This window comes from Castanea sativa, chromosome 11 (genome assembly GCF_040712315.1).
Source record: "Castanea sativa cultivar Marrone di Chiusa Pesio chromosome 11, ASM4071231v1".
NCBI classification, from domain to species: domain Eukaryota; kingdom Viridiplantae; phylum Streptophyta; class Magnoliopsida; order Fagales; family Fagaceae; genus Castanea; species Castanea sativa.
The window spans coordinates 44,719,805-44,738,104 of NC_134023.1; positions in this window are offsets into that span (position 1 = coordinate 44,719,805).

Consider the following 18,300-nt stretch of genomic DNA (forward strand, 5'->3'; position numbering starts at 1 on the left):
ATACTGCCACGGTCTACCAAGTAACAAATGACATGCATCCATGGGTACAACATCACAAATTACAGCATCTTTATAATTCTTGCCAATAGAAAACTGAATTAAGCACCTCTTATTTACCTTCACCTCATTGCCTTTGCAAAGCCAATGGAGTTTGTATGGCTGAGGATGATTTTTTAGTTTCTGGCTTCAACTTTTCCACCATGATCGCTACAACAACATTCTCATAACTTCCTCTGTCAATGATAACATCACAAACCCTTCCATGAGAAGTACATTTGGTATGGAAAATATTGTTTCAAAGCCATTCATCTTTTGAATAGGCGACCTTGAGACTTCTCTGAATAACAAGCGCCTTTCCTTAGTCAACAAAGACCACTTCCTCATTGTAAACAACAGGTTCATGAACAACCAATGCTAAATCATCCTCATCTTCTATCTCCACTCTCCCTCCACCAGAGAAAATATCTTGCAATTTGGACAATCAAAAGCAATATGTCCAAAGCCTTGACATTTGAAACATCTACGTCCTACACAAATGGTTTTGGGATGACTAGAACTTGATGCAAATTCATTCTTTGATGGTTGCTTGACAGTAGCTGTCTTGGGTAGTGCAACAGCCTTAGAAGTGGAACCACTTCCTCGGTTAGAAATACCCTCTCAATTATAGGATCGAAAGTTACTGCCACGCCTCTCCTTTAGTTGCTTCTCAACTTTCATATCAAGCTTGCAAACATCATTGTAGGTCCAATAGGTTTGTAGCTGGATCACATCACTGAGTTCAACATGTAAACCTCCAAGACAACGAGCTATCATTTGCTCCTTTGGTTCTACAATATCACATCGAGTCATAAGATGATCAAACTCTACTGTATACTCCTCCACAAAAAGCTCCTTCTGTTTGAAATTATGAAATCTCAAAAAAGCATCTTACTTGAAGTGATCAGGCAAGTATTTTTTCTTGAGCTATCTTTTCCCAGGTCATAATATGATCTCTTCCTTCCCGTTGTCGCTACCTCTTGAGATGCTCCCACCAGATTAAAGCTTGTTTTCTCAACTTGATTGCAACAATCTTCACCTTGCGATTATCTGGAATATCTTTGAAATCAAAGATTTTCTCTACAGTAGTTAGCCAATCAATGAAATCATCAAGTTGCATTTTCCCTTCAAATTCTAGAATGTCCACCTTCATATCATAACTTCTTTGTAATTTTTTGAAATGACAAGGATGGGGTGGAGTGCTCCCACCGGAGGAATGACTAGGGGCACGGTGAAATGGATTCTTCTCTTCATCATTACTAACAGTTTTAGATTCCAAACTTTGATATCTAGGACCTGGCCCTTCATTCTCGTAAAACTCTAAATGCTCCTGGAGTTGCTGAAGTTGTCTCCTTAAATCGTCCATTTCAAAATCTCGATGATCCCTTCCCAGTATCTCGCCATTTTTTCACATCGATGACATCCAACCATTGATCCAAAGTTATGATACCAACTGATACCAGATTCGTAAGGGGCAACCCAAACTTAACCGATATAATAAATAGATATAGGCTGGATAATATATTTTATATTTTCTGGTTTTTATGGAATAAGAAAAAAAAAACACTCAATAATTTAAAAGATAGATAAACTCACTTCCAAAATAAACCCAAAGGGATATAGATAACACCACCCAAAGGAATTTAACTAAGGACACAAAATTATTTTGGCCCACCACTCTACGGGATACAGATTAACACCACCCAAGAGATAAAAGATAAATTAGAAGAAATTCATCTTCTGAAAAACACAAGGTTTTTTAATTCTGAAAATACACTCTGATTTTTTATTTGATTCAACCCAAGTTTTAAATAGAGCTTGGAATAGCTCCCCAAGCATAGGAAAACGAAAAATAATAATAAATACATTCACTTAATCTGACCAAAGTCAAATATGACTCTTAGGAACTTAGGAACACAATAGATTACTTGTCGGCCTAGGAGAGATAAAACATAAAGTTTGATTCATCTTAGGAGACACTAAACAAAGACAAATTGACTTAATAAAAAATATATTATTTTAAATTGTGTTGTTATTCTGGTCTTCAAGGAAAGCTTTTGGGCCTAGACTGGTATCAGGTTGGGCTTATTGGATCTTGGGACACTCCGGTGTCAAATTCTGATTCAGAAGAAGAATGCAATGGTGATGGTAATTATTCAAAAATTGTGGAAATTACCTCGGTTGATTCCAAAGATGAATTGAGTGATTTGGTTGAAGAACTTGGTGTTCACTTCGAGAGTGAAGAAGATGAAATTTCAAATGATAAGGATGTGTACCTCAATAAAGGTGATAAGAATCTTCAAGATTTGTATGATGCATTGCTTAAGGATTGTGGCAAATATGCTAAAGTTGCTAAGAGCGCAGTTAAGAAGATGAAGGAAATTGAAGAACACAAATCCACTCTTGCATATCCTGAAGATGCCAAGTGTGAAGTTGAAGAGTTGAAAGTAGAGCTGCAAGTAGAGCTACTAAATGCCTATTCTAAGATCAAGTTTCTTGAACTTGAAGTGATTCAAGCCAATGTCAAAGTAGAGCACATCATAACCAAGAAACTTGGTAGTTTACTTTCATCTCAAAAGCCTTCCACGAACAAAATTGGATTGGGCTACTCCAGAGAAGGAAGTTCAAATGGTGAACCAAGAAGGGAGATGAAGTTTGTATTGGCGAAGAATGTAGAAAGGCCCAAGATTGAGATCCTACCGCTGAGGACATTGGAACAAAACCAAAAGCAAAAGGGAATTCATTGCCTAAGAATCAAAGGGGACCTAAAGTGAGGCATTTTTGTCACCATTGTGGCATTTGAGGGCACACAAGACTAAATTACTTCAAGCTTCATGCTCTCAATAGGGCTAATTCTCTGCATGATCAAGGAAGTATAAGAAGAATGCCAAGAGGAAAGCAAGCTAATGGAGAAAATGAGGATAAACTCATTGGAGATGTCATGAAAATGCTTACGAACATCTCATCTTGCCTAGTTAGCTTCACCCTGAGGTTTGAGAGTTATGTTGGTTGTACCCCTCCATCTAAGGACCTCACCTAAAGCACTCGTGTAGTGTAGGTGAAGAAGGGTACTCATGCATGATTATTCACTATGTCCATGCATTAATACTTCCAATGTATTAGGGTCATAATTTCATGCATCATGTCATATGTATTCTTCTTGCTTCAGTGCTTCATTCCTAACATGTTTTTTTTAATGTTTTTTGCTTTATTTGCTCTGTTTTGTTGATCTTACTATATTACTTTGTTTTGAGTGAGTAAAAATTCAAAAACTTAAGTGTGAGCAATATCTAGAAATCTATGTTTGATTGTTGTAAATAAATCTTCAAGCTTGTCATAAATGTCTAGCTAATAGTCTTGTTTGATCTTGATACATGCGTAGACTTGATCCTATATATCTCCTCACTTTTCTTTTTTTTGTCAAAAAACTCTTCAAAGCGTTAATCTCTAAAAAGAAAAAGGGCTAAAAAAGCCTTGCTTCGAAAATTAATTTGACTAGGAAAAGGTGGAGCAAAAAAATTGTATTCAAAATGTATGATGCCAAAGCCAAAGGCTTATTCCTTAAAGAAATATAAAAAATTTCATGGTATCCTTGCTAAAAAATTTAGTTGTATTGATAAAAAAAAAAGTATGAAAAATGGAAGTCAAATGAAAAGCTTTCAATCATTGTAAACACCTTGATGAGGGGGTCATATATGTTCATTTCTACTAGTGAGATAGGTCTCTTGACATCATGCTCTTTGTGTATGACTTGATTGAATTGATCATTGAAGCTTTATATTAGACTATGGACTAGTTCATACTTGATTCACACACATAAAACACAAGTTTGATGTTCAATGAATGCCTATTTCATTTGTGTGATTATACGTGTTCAAATGTGATTTGTGTATGCTTAATTACTTGATGATCAAACTTAAAAATATTTTTGAGTATTTTTTTTTCTTGGAAGTGTTTTTATTTGTCACTTATGTTTTGAAAGTTTTTCCAAAAAACTAAATCTATTTTGTTGAAAAAATCCTTTGTCGGCATTTTCGCGAATGCTTCGCGAGTAAGGTTTCCCATACCTAGGTCGTAAAATGTGTAAGTGAGTTTTCAATTCCTTCACAAATTTACACAGAGAGTCTCATGACTCCTTCTCTAGTCCTTCATGAGATATGCTTACCTGCGAAATTTGCAAGTAACTCACAGAGAGTCTCATTAATGAAGATTTTCATGAGTAACTCGCGAGTCCCTTGCGAGTCACTAACTCACGAAATGAGCGAAATTTTAGTTTTTAAAATGGCTCACAGTGACAGTTTTTTCAAAATTTTGTTTTTTCCTCCCTCATGTCTCTCTTAACCCAAAACATCATTTTCTCTCAAAACTCAACCAAATCTTCTTGGATGAATCTTTAAGACTTCTCTAAGGTATGTTTTAACATTTTTCATCTTTGAAATCCTTAGATTAAGTGCCAGATTTCTAAAATTTCTAGGGTTGGGGTTATCTTGAATAGAGTTGGAAAAACTTATTTTTTGTCAAATTGTTTTTCAATTTTTCTTGATTGGGCTGTGTTCCATTTGTTTTGTTGATGAAAATGTTGGCCCCTTGTGGAAAAATAAAATGTATTAAGGTAAGATTTTCACATGTTCATGCATTGTTCATCACATATGTGTAGTGTAGGCATTCTAAGTGTTTGATAAAATGCCTCTATGGTATTTTTTTCACTCTTTTGGACTCCAATGAGTACCAATTTTTGGGGTTTACCTTATTTATGCATGTTTAACATGTTTTGATCATTGAATGTGTGTTTTACATACTTTTCCTCATGAGTGATTGTTCATGCATTGATTATGCATTGCACATGCACACTTGATGCACACACCCTATCACTTGACATGTTTTGCATTCATTCATGCTAGTTAAGTCTTTTTAGACCTTTTAGCACATATAACATGTTCTTGTGTCATTTTTAGGCTCATTTTTTTTTATTTTAGAGCTTTTTTTCTACTTTTGCTTGTTTTTGGACTAACTTACATCTAATCAAGTTTGTTTCCATTTTTGTGTATGGTTTGTGCTTGTGTGGCTATTTTGTAGATGTCTCATCGATCTTCACATGGTAAGGAACCCTTGATTGATCTCACATCATCTCTGATATCAAAGAGGACCCGCCAATCATCGGCGAATTTTGATAACAAGAGATTCAAGACTCTATTGGACTCTCAATCCTTCAACAACAATTTCAAGAATGCCCTTACAGTGGTGGAAAGGATTGTGAGGTTTGACACATCGAGATCAACTTTTATCCCTAAAATCTTTGCTGACAAAGATTGGGCTAGCTTGCTTGGTGGCTTTGAAGATCCTATTGAAGAGTTGGTCAAAGAATTCTTCTCCAACTTATGGTTCACTGGAGCTGAACTAAAATGTTGTGTTTGTGGAAAAGACTTTGTCATCACTCTGGACTATATAGCAATGATTTTTTTTTTTCCACATAAATCATCCAGCAAATGTGGATACATCCCCTTATGATGACAAACTGGCTCCCGTGGTCAAAATTCTTGAAACTTTAGGAGCACACCATGAAGTCTCCTCCATGGGTACATCAATTAGCACTTCAAGATTCGAGCTAGAAATGAAGAATCTTATCTTGATTATGCATTCCAACTTGTACCCTTTGACCAAAGCGAGTTTCATTAGCCTTGGAAGAGCCAAATTCCTATGTGATCTCATTAGTAGAGCTCAAATTGACATTTGTGCCCACATCTTTCAGATTTTGGGAAGAACTGTGGGGCAATCAGCTGCAAGGACATGTCTACCTTTTTGCAGCCTCATCATGAAGATCATGACTCTTAAGGACATCCATCCTCCTAAAGATGGAACGGTTTTGTCTCATCAAGGCCCAATTTCCTTGTATTCTCTCCAAAGCAACAGGTTCACTCCTCTGTCGAAAGGGCAAAGGAGCCCTTCCAAGCCTCTGAAGAGTGGATCATCCTCTCATGCCTCTCCTGTTGGGAAAATCTCAACTACTCCTAGTGTCTCCAAAATTCCTGAGACATCTCTCCTCACACTTCGGAGCCTCAACTTCCGGCACTCATTCTTAGCTCGAATCATATATCCCTCATGCAGATAGGATGATGATTTAATGGAGGGTTTACATGAACGCATTTTTGGACTTGCTAATATCATGTATTCTCACAATAATCATGTTCAGCTTCGCTTGACCACCATTGAGACACAGTTGGATGAGATTCAGTGCAAGCTCAAGCCAGACCTTTAGCTATTCGTGCCAAAAAGGAGGAGAAAGGTTATTGTGAATATTGTGATTATATCACAGAGTATAATCACAGAGTAAGGGGAGAGCACGACAGAGCAAGGAGGAGCACAGCGGGCTCAAAAGAAGGAAGCTAACCTATAGCCACACATCTTAGAAAGTCTAACATATGTTTTGCCTAATGTGGTTCATTTACAATGCTTTATTTTAAAGCTTTGAGTACTTTAGTTTAAAACTCAATTTATCTTTAGTATTATGTGTACCTTGGTTTTATAGCCGTTTCTTGATACTTTTAGTTATCCATTGCTTTTTGCCTTAGTTTCTTTGATGCATCATGTGCTTGTTGGACATGCAATTAATTTTTGCACTGCTCTTAATTACTTCTAGATGATCATTTACTAGTTATATGTTCATTGTGGTCATTTCTTAATGACTGTTCATGTATGATCAAGATATGCTACATGTTCTCTTATCTCTTGTTTTTATCTTGATCGCATTTTACTTATTCTTTATATATGCCTTGTATTCTACTTGTCTTGTGCTTAATGAAGTTATTTGTTATGTGCAAGTGTTTCAGGATACCGATGTATATGATTGAAGCACTTCACAGGTTTTAGATTTAAATGTGAGTGAGTTTTGCCTCTATTCCCAAACTCACATTTAAGTCTAGAGTCTGTTTAAGGGTTTTGACACAGAATAGCCAAAGGGGGAGATTGTAAAGTTGTGATTTCCAACTATCCTTCGTTGGCTTTAATTCCATGCCAAATTTGGTTGTAATTTAGTTAATCATTTCCCTATATTTATGTGGATTTCACTGTAAGGGATGAGTGTGAGAAATTGGTGAAGAATCAAGTATGCAATGAAACTCAGTACAGTTTTGCGACTAGCTCGCGAGAAGCTTGCGAGTAAAGGAACCCGTGAAAAGGCCACGTGTGAAGCACATGATTAGAAGCTGAAGAGTCATACCAGCCTGTCATTTCGTGAGTACTTCGTGAGAAAGGCCATCTCACGAGGTACTCACAAAACTCTCTGTTTGGCAAAAATAAAGAGTGCTTTCCTAAATTCTGTACACACATTATATATACCATCATTACACACGAAATTGTAAGGAGTTTTTTCTAGAGAGAAAACCCTAGCAAAATACTTGAGAGCTAGAGATTGTCATACCTACTGTAAAGTTGTGATTTCCAACTATATTGTGTTGGTTTTAATTTCGTACCAAATTTGATTGTAAGTTCTTCAATCATTTTTCCTATATGTATGTGGGTTTAATTATAAGGGATGAGTGTGAGAGATCAGTGAAGAATCAAGCTTCAAAAATTGAACAAGTGGATTTTGCGACTAGCTCGTGACTATCTCGCGATAAGCAACTTGCAAAATGGGCCATGTGTAGAGCACATGACTGGAAGATGGAGAGTCGTACCAGGCTGGAATTTTTGTGATTGTCTCGCGAGTAAGGTCAACCTGTGAAGGACCTACGAAACTTTCTGTTTGGCAAAAAGTTGTGTTTTGCTTTACCGAATCTTTACCCACACAATATATGCCCTCATTGCCCACAAATTGTAAGGAGTGTTTTTTAGAGAAAAAACCCTAAAAAATACACTTGAGAATTAAAGATTGTTATACCCACAATCATCTACACATTTTCTTGTGGTTTTTCTTCAACTCCTACCTCTCCATCTCTATATCTTTGAGAGGTTGTTAGCCCAAACACTTAACACACCCATACTGAGTGTAAAGTGAGATTTTGGTGCTGCTGGGAAGTATTGGAAGGTGTCATTCTTTGGTGGATGCAATCGGGCTGAATTTCAGAATCCCAAAAGTTAGAGAAGACAAGGTTCCGAGAAGTCAATTGGTAGCAGGAGCTTGGAGGGCTCAAGTACATGGGGTAGACTAGGCTTGGAGAGTCTTTTGTTATTTGTGTATTCCAACTTTATTCTCTAATGGATCGATTTTGACTTGGAGTATCGCAGAGAGGTTTTTCGCTGAGTTCTTCGGTTTCCTCTTCGATAACACATCTTGGTATTATCTTGTATTTACATCTCTCTTCCTTACTCTGTAAGCTTTCATTTTATTGTTGATAATGGATGAATATGGCTTAGGTAGAGTTATTGGTTCATTATGCTTCTTTACTCTTGTTCTGCACTTAGTTTAAGTTAGAGTAGAAGTAATCTAGATGTAATTTTTAATTGAGGGTCTAAACAAGTTCTTGTATTTTAACACAAATCTGAGTTTTCACCCACAATCATCTACATAAATTCTCTTAGTTTTCCTCTACTCCTACCTCTCCATATATCCTTGAGAGGTTCTTATCCCAAACACTTACCTTACCTATTCTGAGTGTTGAGAGAAGTTTTGGTGCCTTTGGGAAGCATTGAAAGAAGTCATTGAGTGGCAGATGCAATCAGGCAGAATTGTAAGATCCGGATAACTAGTGAAGACAAGATTTCGAGAAGTTCGTTGGTAGCAAGAGCTTGGAGGGCTCAATTACATTGAGTAAATTAGGCTTAGATGGTCTTTTTGATATTCGTGTTCTCCAACTTATTCACTAATGAATCGATTTCGGCTTGGAGAGCCGCAGAGAGGTTTTTTGCCAAATATTTTGGTTTCCTCTTCGACAACATGTATCAGTATTATCTTGTGTTTGCATATTTGTTCCATACTCTTTAAGTTTTATATTTATTGCTTATTGTACTTTCTTATGGCTTAAAGTAGTATTATCGGTTTATTGCGCAAGCTTTACTCTTGTTCCGCACTTAAATAAGTTAAAGTAAAAAAAAATTAAGTCGTAATTTAAAATTTAAGGCCTAAACAAACATTAATGTTTTCACATTAATTAAGCTTTCACAAGCAAGGGCAGAAAAATGAGTAACTATTTATGGTCGAATTCATCATTTTAAGAATTTAGTTTTAAAAAGTCTTAAATCATGTTAGATTTATCCAATATCTTTAACTGTATTTTACCTTAATAAAAAAGTAAGAAAATGTTTTTGTTTGATCTGTAATTAAAGTTAAGATCTTAACGCAGAAGGGGCTCTGAAGCTTGGAAGTGAACCCCACCTGAAGCAAAAAGCATACCATTTATGGGAGTAATGACACGTGTCTCTGCTGTTTAGAAGCACACAAAGAAATGGATCTTACTTTCATGTCATCTGCAAAATGCCTAGAGACCACAGCTGGATAAGACACTGTTTTATGGAGCTTAACACAGTGCGTACTTTGTGGCGCAGTGAAAACTGTACACCTTGCGGAAGCAAGCCACAGTGCCACACCCTACTACTCAGCTTGGGGAGGCCCAAAGAACCACAGGATATAAATATCATCTTTATTGGTTTTCTACACCATACACTCCCCTATAGAGACAGAGACAGAGACAGAGAGAGAAATAGGGTACGGCTTTCTGACAAGCCTTTTCAGAGAGAGCTAGCTAGCTATCTAGTTTTGTACGTGTACTTGGGAGGCTTTTTTCTACATGAATTCAGCTACTTTCCAACTTCAGGAGTTGACAATTTTGCATGAAATCGTAATAGGGTGTGATCTAAAAAGTGTCTTTACATAACAAACCAAAAACAATAAACACAGTAAAATCCAAATAAAAAAGCTCTTGTGATGATGATGATGATGAGACTGCTGGTCTCCAACATGTTTTCACTATGACCCAGGAAGTTATAGATCTATTTTTCATTTTTTTGAACCTTTTAGTTGAAAGATAGATCTCTCCCTAAGAGTTAGCTTTGGGTATTAATTGTTAGAAGAATGAGGATGGAATGATTTTGAGACCAAGGAAGAGCGTTAGGCTGAACATCTAAAAGGTCTTGTTGTTGATCCAAGCTCACCGCACCCATTAGTAACCCTAAAGAGTTGGTTTAGTACTCCTGAAGATTTCATTTTTGTATAGTTAATTATAATTATCTGATGTACGTGGAATGAGGGATTGCACACACCTAGAAAAATAGTTCACATTAACAAAAAAAAAAAAAACTATAATGCTCATTTGTTCAACTTTTTATTTCTATTTTTTATGATGTATATATTTTAATTAATAATAGTATATATGACTAAACTTGCAGATAATATAGACTTTTAAAATTTATATTTATTTCTATGTCAAGAATTAACTTGAACAAAAGAAAAAGGAAAATATAAAAAAGAAACTGCTTCTCTTCTAAAAAGAATTTAAAAAAAGACTTTTTAATTAATAAATACCTAAACTCAAGTATTGCTACTAAATTAACTAGAGTTATAAATGAGTCAAACTTTGTCGAGTAGTGTGTGTTTGAGCTTGGCTCGTTAATAAAAATCAAATGCCCAAATTTGGCTCGAGCTTGAAATAAGCCTAAAAACAATGTTTGAGCTCAAGCTCATAAGAATGCCAAAAAGCTTGAGCTCGGCTGTTTGGCTTGACTTGATTAATTAGTTAAGCCAAGCTCAAGCTTAATATCAAGCTCAAATTCGAGCTCAAGTCAAGCTTTTGTAGCTTGAGATCCAAAAAAATTGCATTATCAAATGCAAAAGATAGACATTGGATAGAGACATTGAGGGTGACAAGTAAGAATCTCAGTTTTGATAGAACTAGATTGTGAAGTTAGGCAAAGACTAGAAGTCTAAAATGAATTACATTTGTAACTGAATGGGAAAGACTTACATAGTAACATATTTCAAAAATTTACAAAGATTGTGGGTGGGGGAAAAGCCATACATGGGCCCACTTGGATTAAAAAATATATATAACTTAAGTCTAAACATGCTCCATGGTCAGTTTAGAGGGAGTGTTAAAAAAATTAGAGGAAAGAAATTAATGGGTAAAGGTAAGTGATCTCATGTGGGCTATGTTATCATTAAAATATGTGTAATGTCATAATAATGGGTTTATTTCGTAAACATATATCAAGTTATAAACGAGTCTAAGCTCGGCATGTTTTGTATCAAGCCCTATTATTCATAAGCTTGTTCATGAACAATTTTTTTTGCTTGAGCTCGGCTTGTTTATCAAACAAATCTAAAACTAAGACTCAAACTTAGCTTATTTATAAACAAACGAACATGAATAAGCTTTATATAGAGCCAAGTCTGAGTTATTCATGAACGATTTGGTTTATTTACAGCCCTAAAATTAACATAAATTATCTCAAGAAGTGATGTTGGCTTGTCCACGAACTACTAGTACCATGAAGTATTTAATTTTAATTGTGACATTGATCGAGACAAGGGGTCTCTCCCCCATCCCTTTGCATGCTCTCTCTACGTAAATTTTGAAAAAAATATTTTGAATTAGTATTATTTATGATTCAATTTTTTTACTAAAATATACTTAAATTTTGGGATTGAAAAATATCTTTCAATTTATATTTGTTTCCTTTTTTTTTTTCCTTCATTAATTTACTAATTTCAATTATAGAAAAAAATTAAATAATGAAAGTGAATACTAACTACTGTATGTTTGGGTCGTGTTATAGCTATGAGAGTATTAAAAAAAAAATTATGTTCTAAAAATCATGTTTTTTTTTTTGGTAGGTTTGGTGAGTTAAACATATATAATGTTGAAGTAGTTAAGATGGAGTGAAACTTAAAGTATTATTTTCAAGTCAAATTGTTTGGTGTTTTGCATTTTCTCAAAGTTACATTTTTCTCTCATTGCCATAATCACCTTGTTTTTTAAAAGGTTTGGAATCAAAGTGGTAATAGGATATGACCACGTAATTTTATTTACATAAGAGAATTCAGGATAGATTTTTATTTTATAGTAAATTAAAAGAAAATTATTGTGAAATTTAGTACAAAATCTATTATTGATGAATTTTGGAATTTAAAATAATATTAAATTACATCTTGATAGATGATTAAGTTAAAATGTAATAAGAAATAATTATTGTCTTTTTTCTCATAAGTGTATTTTGTAACACTAAGTAGAGGTTAGTTTTATTTTTTTATTCAATTTAATTTTAAATTTTTGTATAATTGTCATTCTTAAGTGTAATATATATATTTTGCAATGCTCTTCCCCCAAAGATGGAAATTTTGGTTCTGTCTCAATGGAACTGCTATGTACCCACTAAAACATTTGACGAAGGGAAGGATCATAAATCTACAAAATAATATAAACCTTTTTCATACCATTAATGATGAGGTAGTAGTAATTTGGACCTGGAATTTGGATTTAAAGAAGGAATTAGTGAACCACCTCAGTTAATGAATGCGTACGGTAAATCTTTTAGTAAAGCTTTAAAGAAGAAACCAGCTAAAAAGTTCAACTAAATTTACACAGGAGAACTTGTTTTGGACAAGAATTCCCAACCAAGTTCTAGCCTGTACTGTACTCTACTCTAGTCAAGTTTCAAACAGTTTGATTTGGTTATGCATTAAGTCATAACGGAACTTTCCATTTCTCCTTATAACTGTAAATGCTTGAGCTTCGTTAATGGAATACTATTGAAACTGAGGGGGCAAAAGTCAGCAATACGAACTTAATATAACTTAGGTGAAAGTTCAGTACTTCAGCACTAAAGAAACGAGGGGCTATCTCTGGTCACTGTCATTGCACTCAGTACACTTCCATATCTGTGCTATCTGAATCATAGGTGCATTCCAACACCAAATGGGACAAAGAAAATTTGACTCTTGTAATTTTGTAAAAAATAAAGGAAAATATTAACAAGCACCGTGCAGTACTTGTTAAGATTTCCCTTAATAGGTTGTATTAATAAGAAGGACAAAAAATTATTAAAAATGTTACCAAAAAGGATAAAAAATTATTAAAAAGAATAAAAAGCTGCAAAAAGTAAATTAATGCTATAAAAACCTGTAAAAAGTTGTTATTAACGGACACCTTACGATGCCCGTTAACACAACCCAAAAATAAAATAGATTAACCTTCGATTTTGTCATGAATATAAGAGCACTTGCCCTGTAAGCGTATTCCCATTGACAATTGTAAATGGTATATGTAGGGGAAATTTAGCATAAAGGCACAAAAAAAGCCCAGCAGCCGGACTTGTAAAATCTTACAATTGCTACTTTTTTTGTAATTGTGCTACACTGCCATCCTAAATGTAGGATGATACTGTAGTACTTTAGTAAAAATTATAATATATTTTAATTGATAAAATGGAAGAGAGATGTAGGAGAAAAAAGTGAGAGAGTTGTATTGGAATATATTATATTATTTTAGTGGGTAATAGATATTATTTTAATGAGTAGAATAGGAAAATAAAAGTTTGGATGTTAGATGTATTGTAAAATAGTATGGTATAATTGATAAAGTAGTTTTTTGGGATAGTAAAATAGGATATGATAGCATTTTCTATTGTGAATGCTCTAATTTAGAAAAAAGTAGTGGTGAATTTTACGCATATTTTCTCAAGAACTACTCATATCAATCCATCTAAAACATTGTATATATTCATTTTTGCTATAGTAACCTTGTTAATACTTATTTCTCTAATCTCTCCCATCTAATTCTCTCTCTTTCCCCTAACCCTCTTTCCTGACTCCATCCTAAATCTAGATCCCAAACTCATCAAACCCAAATTGCAAAGAACACCAATGAAGAAGAATTAGCAATGAGAGAGAGAAGAAAGGTAGAAAAAGTTAGTGTTTGTGAGAGGCTAAGAGTTTTTTAGATATGAGAGAGAGAGAGAGAGAGAGAGAGAGAGAGAGAGAGAGAGAGAGAGAGAGAATGAAAATAATAATGAGAATAAATATTATTATTAATATTATTAATGTGTATAATAGATAATTTGATGTGGGTGTTTTTAAGAGGTCATTGCGTAAAATAAAAAAAGTAGGTTTTTATGCTAAAATAGACAAAAAAAAAATTACATAAACTAATGCGAATGCTCTAAATATTTGAAATGGTATATACCATAGGTGCCTTTAAAGTTTTTAGGCAATAACATTATTACAATAAGAGGGTGTGCTCAATTTATGTGTAGGGTGTTTTTTTTGTTTTTGTTTTTCTGAAGCGTATGTGTCAATGGCGACTCTAGGAATTTTGTCCAGGATGTTCCTATTCCACTTTGAAAAAATTTTGGGTCATTTCGGTCTATTTCAGGTGTTTCGGGACATTTCGGTAAATACCGGCCGAAATTCAAAATTTGGCAAGCATGAAGTTTGTACTTAAAAAAAAAAATTCTTAAAATCAAAAAAAATTTGCATTCTGTACACCGAAAAACCTATAAAGGAAAAAAAATTAAAAAAATAAAAAGAAAAGAAATTAATGAACAAAGATACCAGTACAATAAACTATAAGTTTACTTGAAATATTAATAAAATTATTAATTATTGTTGTTTAGTTGTTTCATAAATTTGTTTGTCTTTTATAAACTATAATTTGTTGTATTGTTGTTTCATTAATTATTAAATTATTAATTGTTGTTTAGCCTAACATAATTTAATTTGTTTATCTTTTATAATGTATTAGTTAATTAAATTATTAATTATTGGTGTTTAGTTGCTTCATTCATTTTTTTTTTACTAACTATTAGAAGTCTAGCACACACCCCACTATGCGTTAGCACACACCTCATATGTGCACACACCCTTACCTCTGCATGCCTTTTAGTTCAAAATTTCTTTGGCATAAAATTTTTGAAGGTGTTCCTGATATTGCTTGAAGGTGTTCCTATTTTTTTTTTTTTAAGGGTAAACAAATAAAAAAAATTAAATTATTATATATATAAAAAAAAAAAAATCAAGCCAGGGTGTTCCTAGAAACACCCTGGCTACTAAGTGGCGTCGCCACTGGTATGTGTAGGGTGTTAAGTCATAATAACTTCTTTTCTTTATCTAATTAATTTAGAGCACTCACTTTTTATTAAGGCTAAGCATGGATTGGATTCATGTGGGTGACCCGCCACCCAACCTAGTAAAAATTGGTTTTCCAATGCCTTGAAGTGAACTGACACCAATCGAGAAGGATCTTCAACCAGAATTTCGTCTCGAGTTATTGGTTGGGGTTCGTTGATTATGTTAAGTGAGGAAGGAAGAAAATGCCAAGAGAAAGGGGAAGCAAGTCGACGCTTGATTTGTCATTGGCTATGCAATACAAGGCAAGGCAAAGGAAAGGATGGCATTCATGTGGAGGTACTATGACACTAGGGTTGTATTTGGAATTTGAGTAAAAGTTAAGCTTATTTTACTTTTTAGTTTATTTTTGCTCACGTGGGTTTCATTGTTCCAAAAGTCAGTTTTTAGCTTCTTCTTTTTTCTACACACTTTTAGCAAAAAAAATTTAGTTTCAGCAAAATAAATGATTCCTAAACGGACCCTAAATCTGCCTTTCGATGGTGGTATTAAGCTAAGTAGTCTAAATTTAGCCTACCTTCGGTGATAATTAGGGTTTCAAGCCGTGGATCCCACTACTGACTATTGAAGCTGTTTGTTCTGTTTAGACCCCTTAAACCAAATTTTTAACCTAATATATTAGCCAAGTGATTACTTAGATTAATTATTCAGATCTAGTTTAAACTAATAATAAATCATATCATGCACAGCAGCAGAAAAGTAAATAACACCACTATATGATGACTTAGGAAAACTGATGAAACGAACCATTTCAAGGTAATAACCTAGGGAGGTTTTGACTTAGCTATCCTCAAGGTAAAGCAAATCCACTATAAGATAATTAAAGTTTTTACAATCAGATTTAACCCTAAATCTATTACTACCTCAAGTGATAACTTACTAACACGACCACATGCAAGATCCGAATCCACAGAATCCTTCTCTTCTTGGATTTATTGCAACACAAGCACCCACGCTTGTGACTTTGAAATCCTACTCAAAGGTTTCAAATCACCCTCAGTTGTTGATCTTTGTAGCAGCAACTAGGTTCTACCACCGCTTGATTATAGATCTTGCTCCGGTAGATTATTGTATAGTTAGAAGGTATAAATCCTCTCAAATCTCACAAAAAGTAACACACAAGTCTTCCAAAAGTTTGAAAAACGTAGCTAGGGTTTCCCTTTTATATGTAGACAAGTTAGATTGAAACCCTAAACATTTTTGCGAGCTTAGACCTGATTTAAAATTTTGCAGAATTTCTTTTTCTACGATTCTTGGTCAATCGGGCATAATTCTCAATTGATCAAGCATGGCAAATTGTGACTTCCCTTTCTGCAGTCAGCTCGAACTTGAAACTTCAAACCTACACCTTTGAGCATTGCCTAATACATAGACTAAACATGTTTTGTTCTCGGTTTTCCAACACATACAAAATATGATTCTAAACACTTAATCCTAAAACTTTATAACCTATCAGAAGCAATCGAAACTCATTGGGTCAACCCAATTAGAATGGATTGGTCAAGCCATTTGTTGTTTGCTTTTCCTTGCTTCTGATTGAAAATGGTCCTTTAAATTAAATGGGAATCACAAAAAGAAGAAAAACAATGCTCCACTCTACTATGGATTACTTTTCAAAATTTTGCAAAAAGCAACAATATTCACTAACAATGTCGAGCATTGTAGATTTTTTTAAAATATATAATTTTATGTATTTTTTTACTCCACCACTCTCCCTCTCTCAGAAATCAATATCTATGATCTCGCTGTTAGGGATGATTTCGGTGTGGTTTGGTTGGTGTGAAGGAAAATATTTACTCCAAACCAAGACTCTTGGTTTTTCGATTATGACAATCAAAAACCAAAACACCCACAAAGTGGCACAAACTGACTGTGCAAACCCAAATTAAATAAATTCTCACCCAAAAAAAAAAAAAGCAAAGATATTGAAGTCTCATTACTCATAACTCCTTTAATTTTTGTTTTCAAATTTTACTGCCTCGCCTGATCATCCTTAATCCTCATGCTTTAACACAGTATATGGTGGTCAGGATTGGCCCTTCCCTTAGGTGAGTTAGGCAATTGCCTAAGGCCCCCAAGTGGAAGAGGGGCCCCAAAATTTTAGAAAATAAGGGGTAGTAGGGGCAAAAAAAAAAAGTTTCAAATGAATTACAAAAATCTGGCACATCCTTTTAACCAAAAAACAAAAATTTTGGTAAATCCAGTTAAACATTAGTTCTAAACAAAATCATTGCCCAAAAATAACATTATTATCCTCTAGACAAACCAAAAATCAACTAGATAATACAAATCCGGTCTAAGAAATTAACCACAAAACAATCACAAATCAAAACAAATAAAACAACTCAAATCCCTAAAAATTTTACCTTTCTCTCTACTCTTCGCCTCTCTCTATCTCAATGTCTCTCATTCTCTCTGATTTTCTCCACTATTCTCAACTGCTCAAGCAAGCTACAAGCTTCGTCTGCCTGGACTGCCTCTCTCAACTGCTCAAGCAATCTTTCTCTGCCTCTCTCATTCTTTCTTTGAATTTGATTCTCTGTAGTCTGCTCTCCGTCTCTCTCAACTGCTCACCATATCAGAATATCATGTATAAATATTTGGGGCTTTCTCTTCATTTTATGTGTTAAGATAATAAGATAGATTGGGCCTCTTTCTGTTTTGTTTATGGCTGGACGTTAAGGTATAAATATTTTATTTAGGCACCGTATCTGTTTTGTTTGTTTGGGCCTTCAATGTTTCTTTTTTTAATTTATTTGAAGCCTGCGTTATTTTTTTTTTTTTTGGGTTATAGATAGGATTTGTTTTGTGTTTTTTTGTGGGTGGGTCTTATTCATAAGCCTCGTCTTGTGTTATGGCTGTGCTTAAATTTTTGTTATACTTGGGCTTAAATTTTTTTTAATTTTAATATTGTGTTTATATATATATATATATATATATATATATATATATATATATTAGTTAGTGGTAATATATTGAATAAGTCTTTATTTATGCAGGTTGAGATTGCTTAAAACTTGTTATTATTCGATGAAACTACAACAATACTTTTTATATAAATCAGGTTCTATTTCTCATTTGCTCTACAATTGAAAGTTATTTTTTTATTTTAGTCTTTATAAATATATTGTTTGATTAGAAATGTTTACTAGAAAATATGCATCTGGATATGAAAAACTTAAAAAAAATATATTAAATGAGTCTCGAAAATG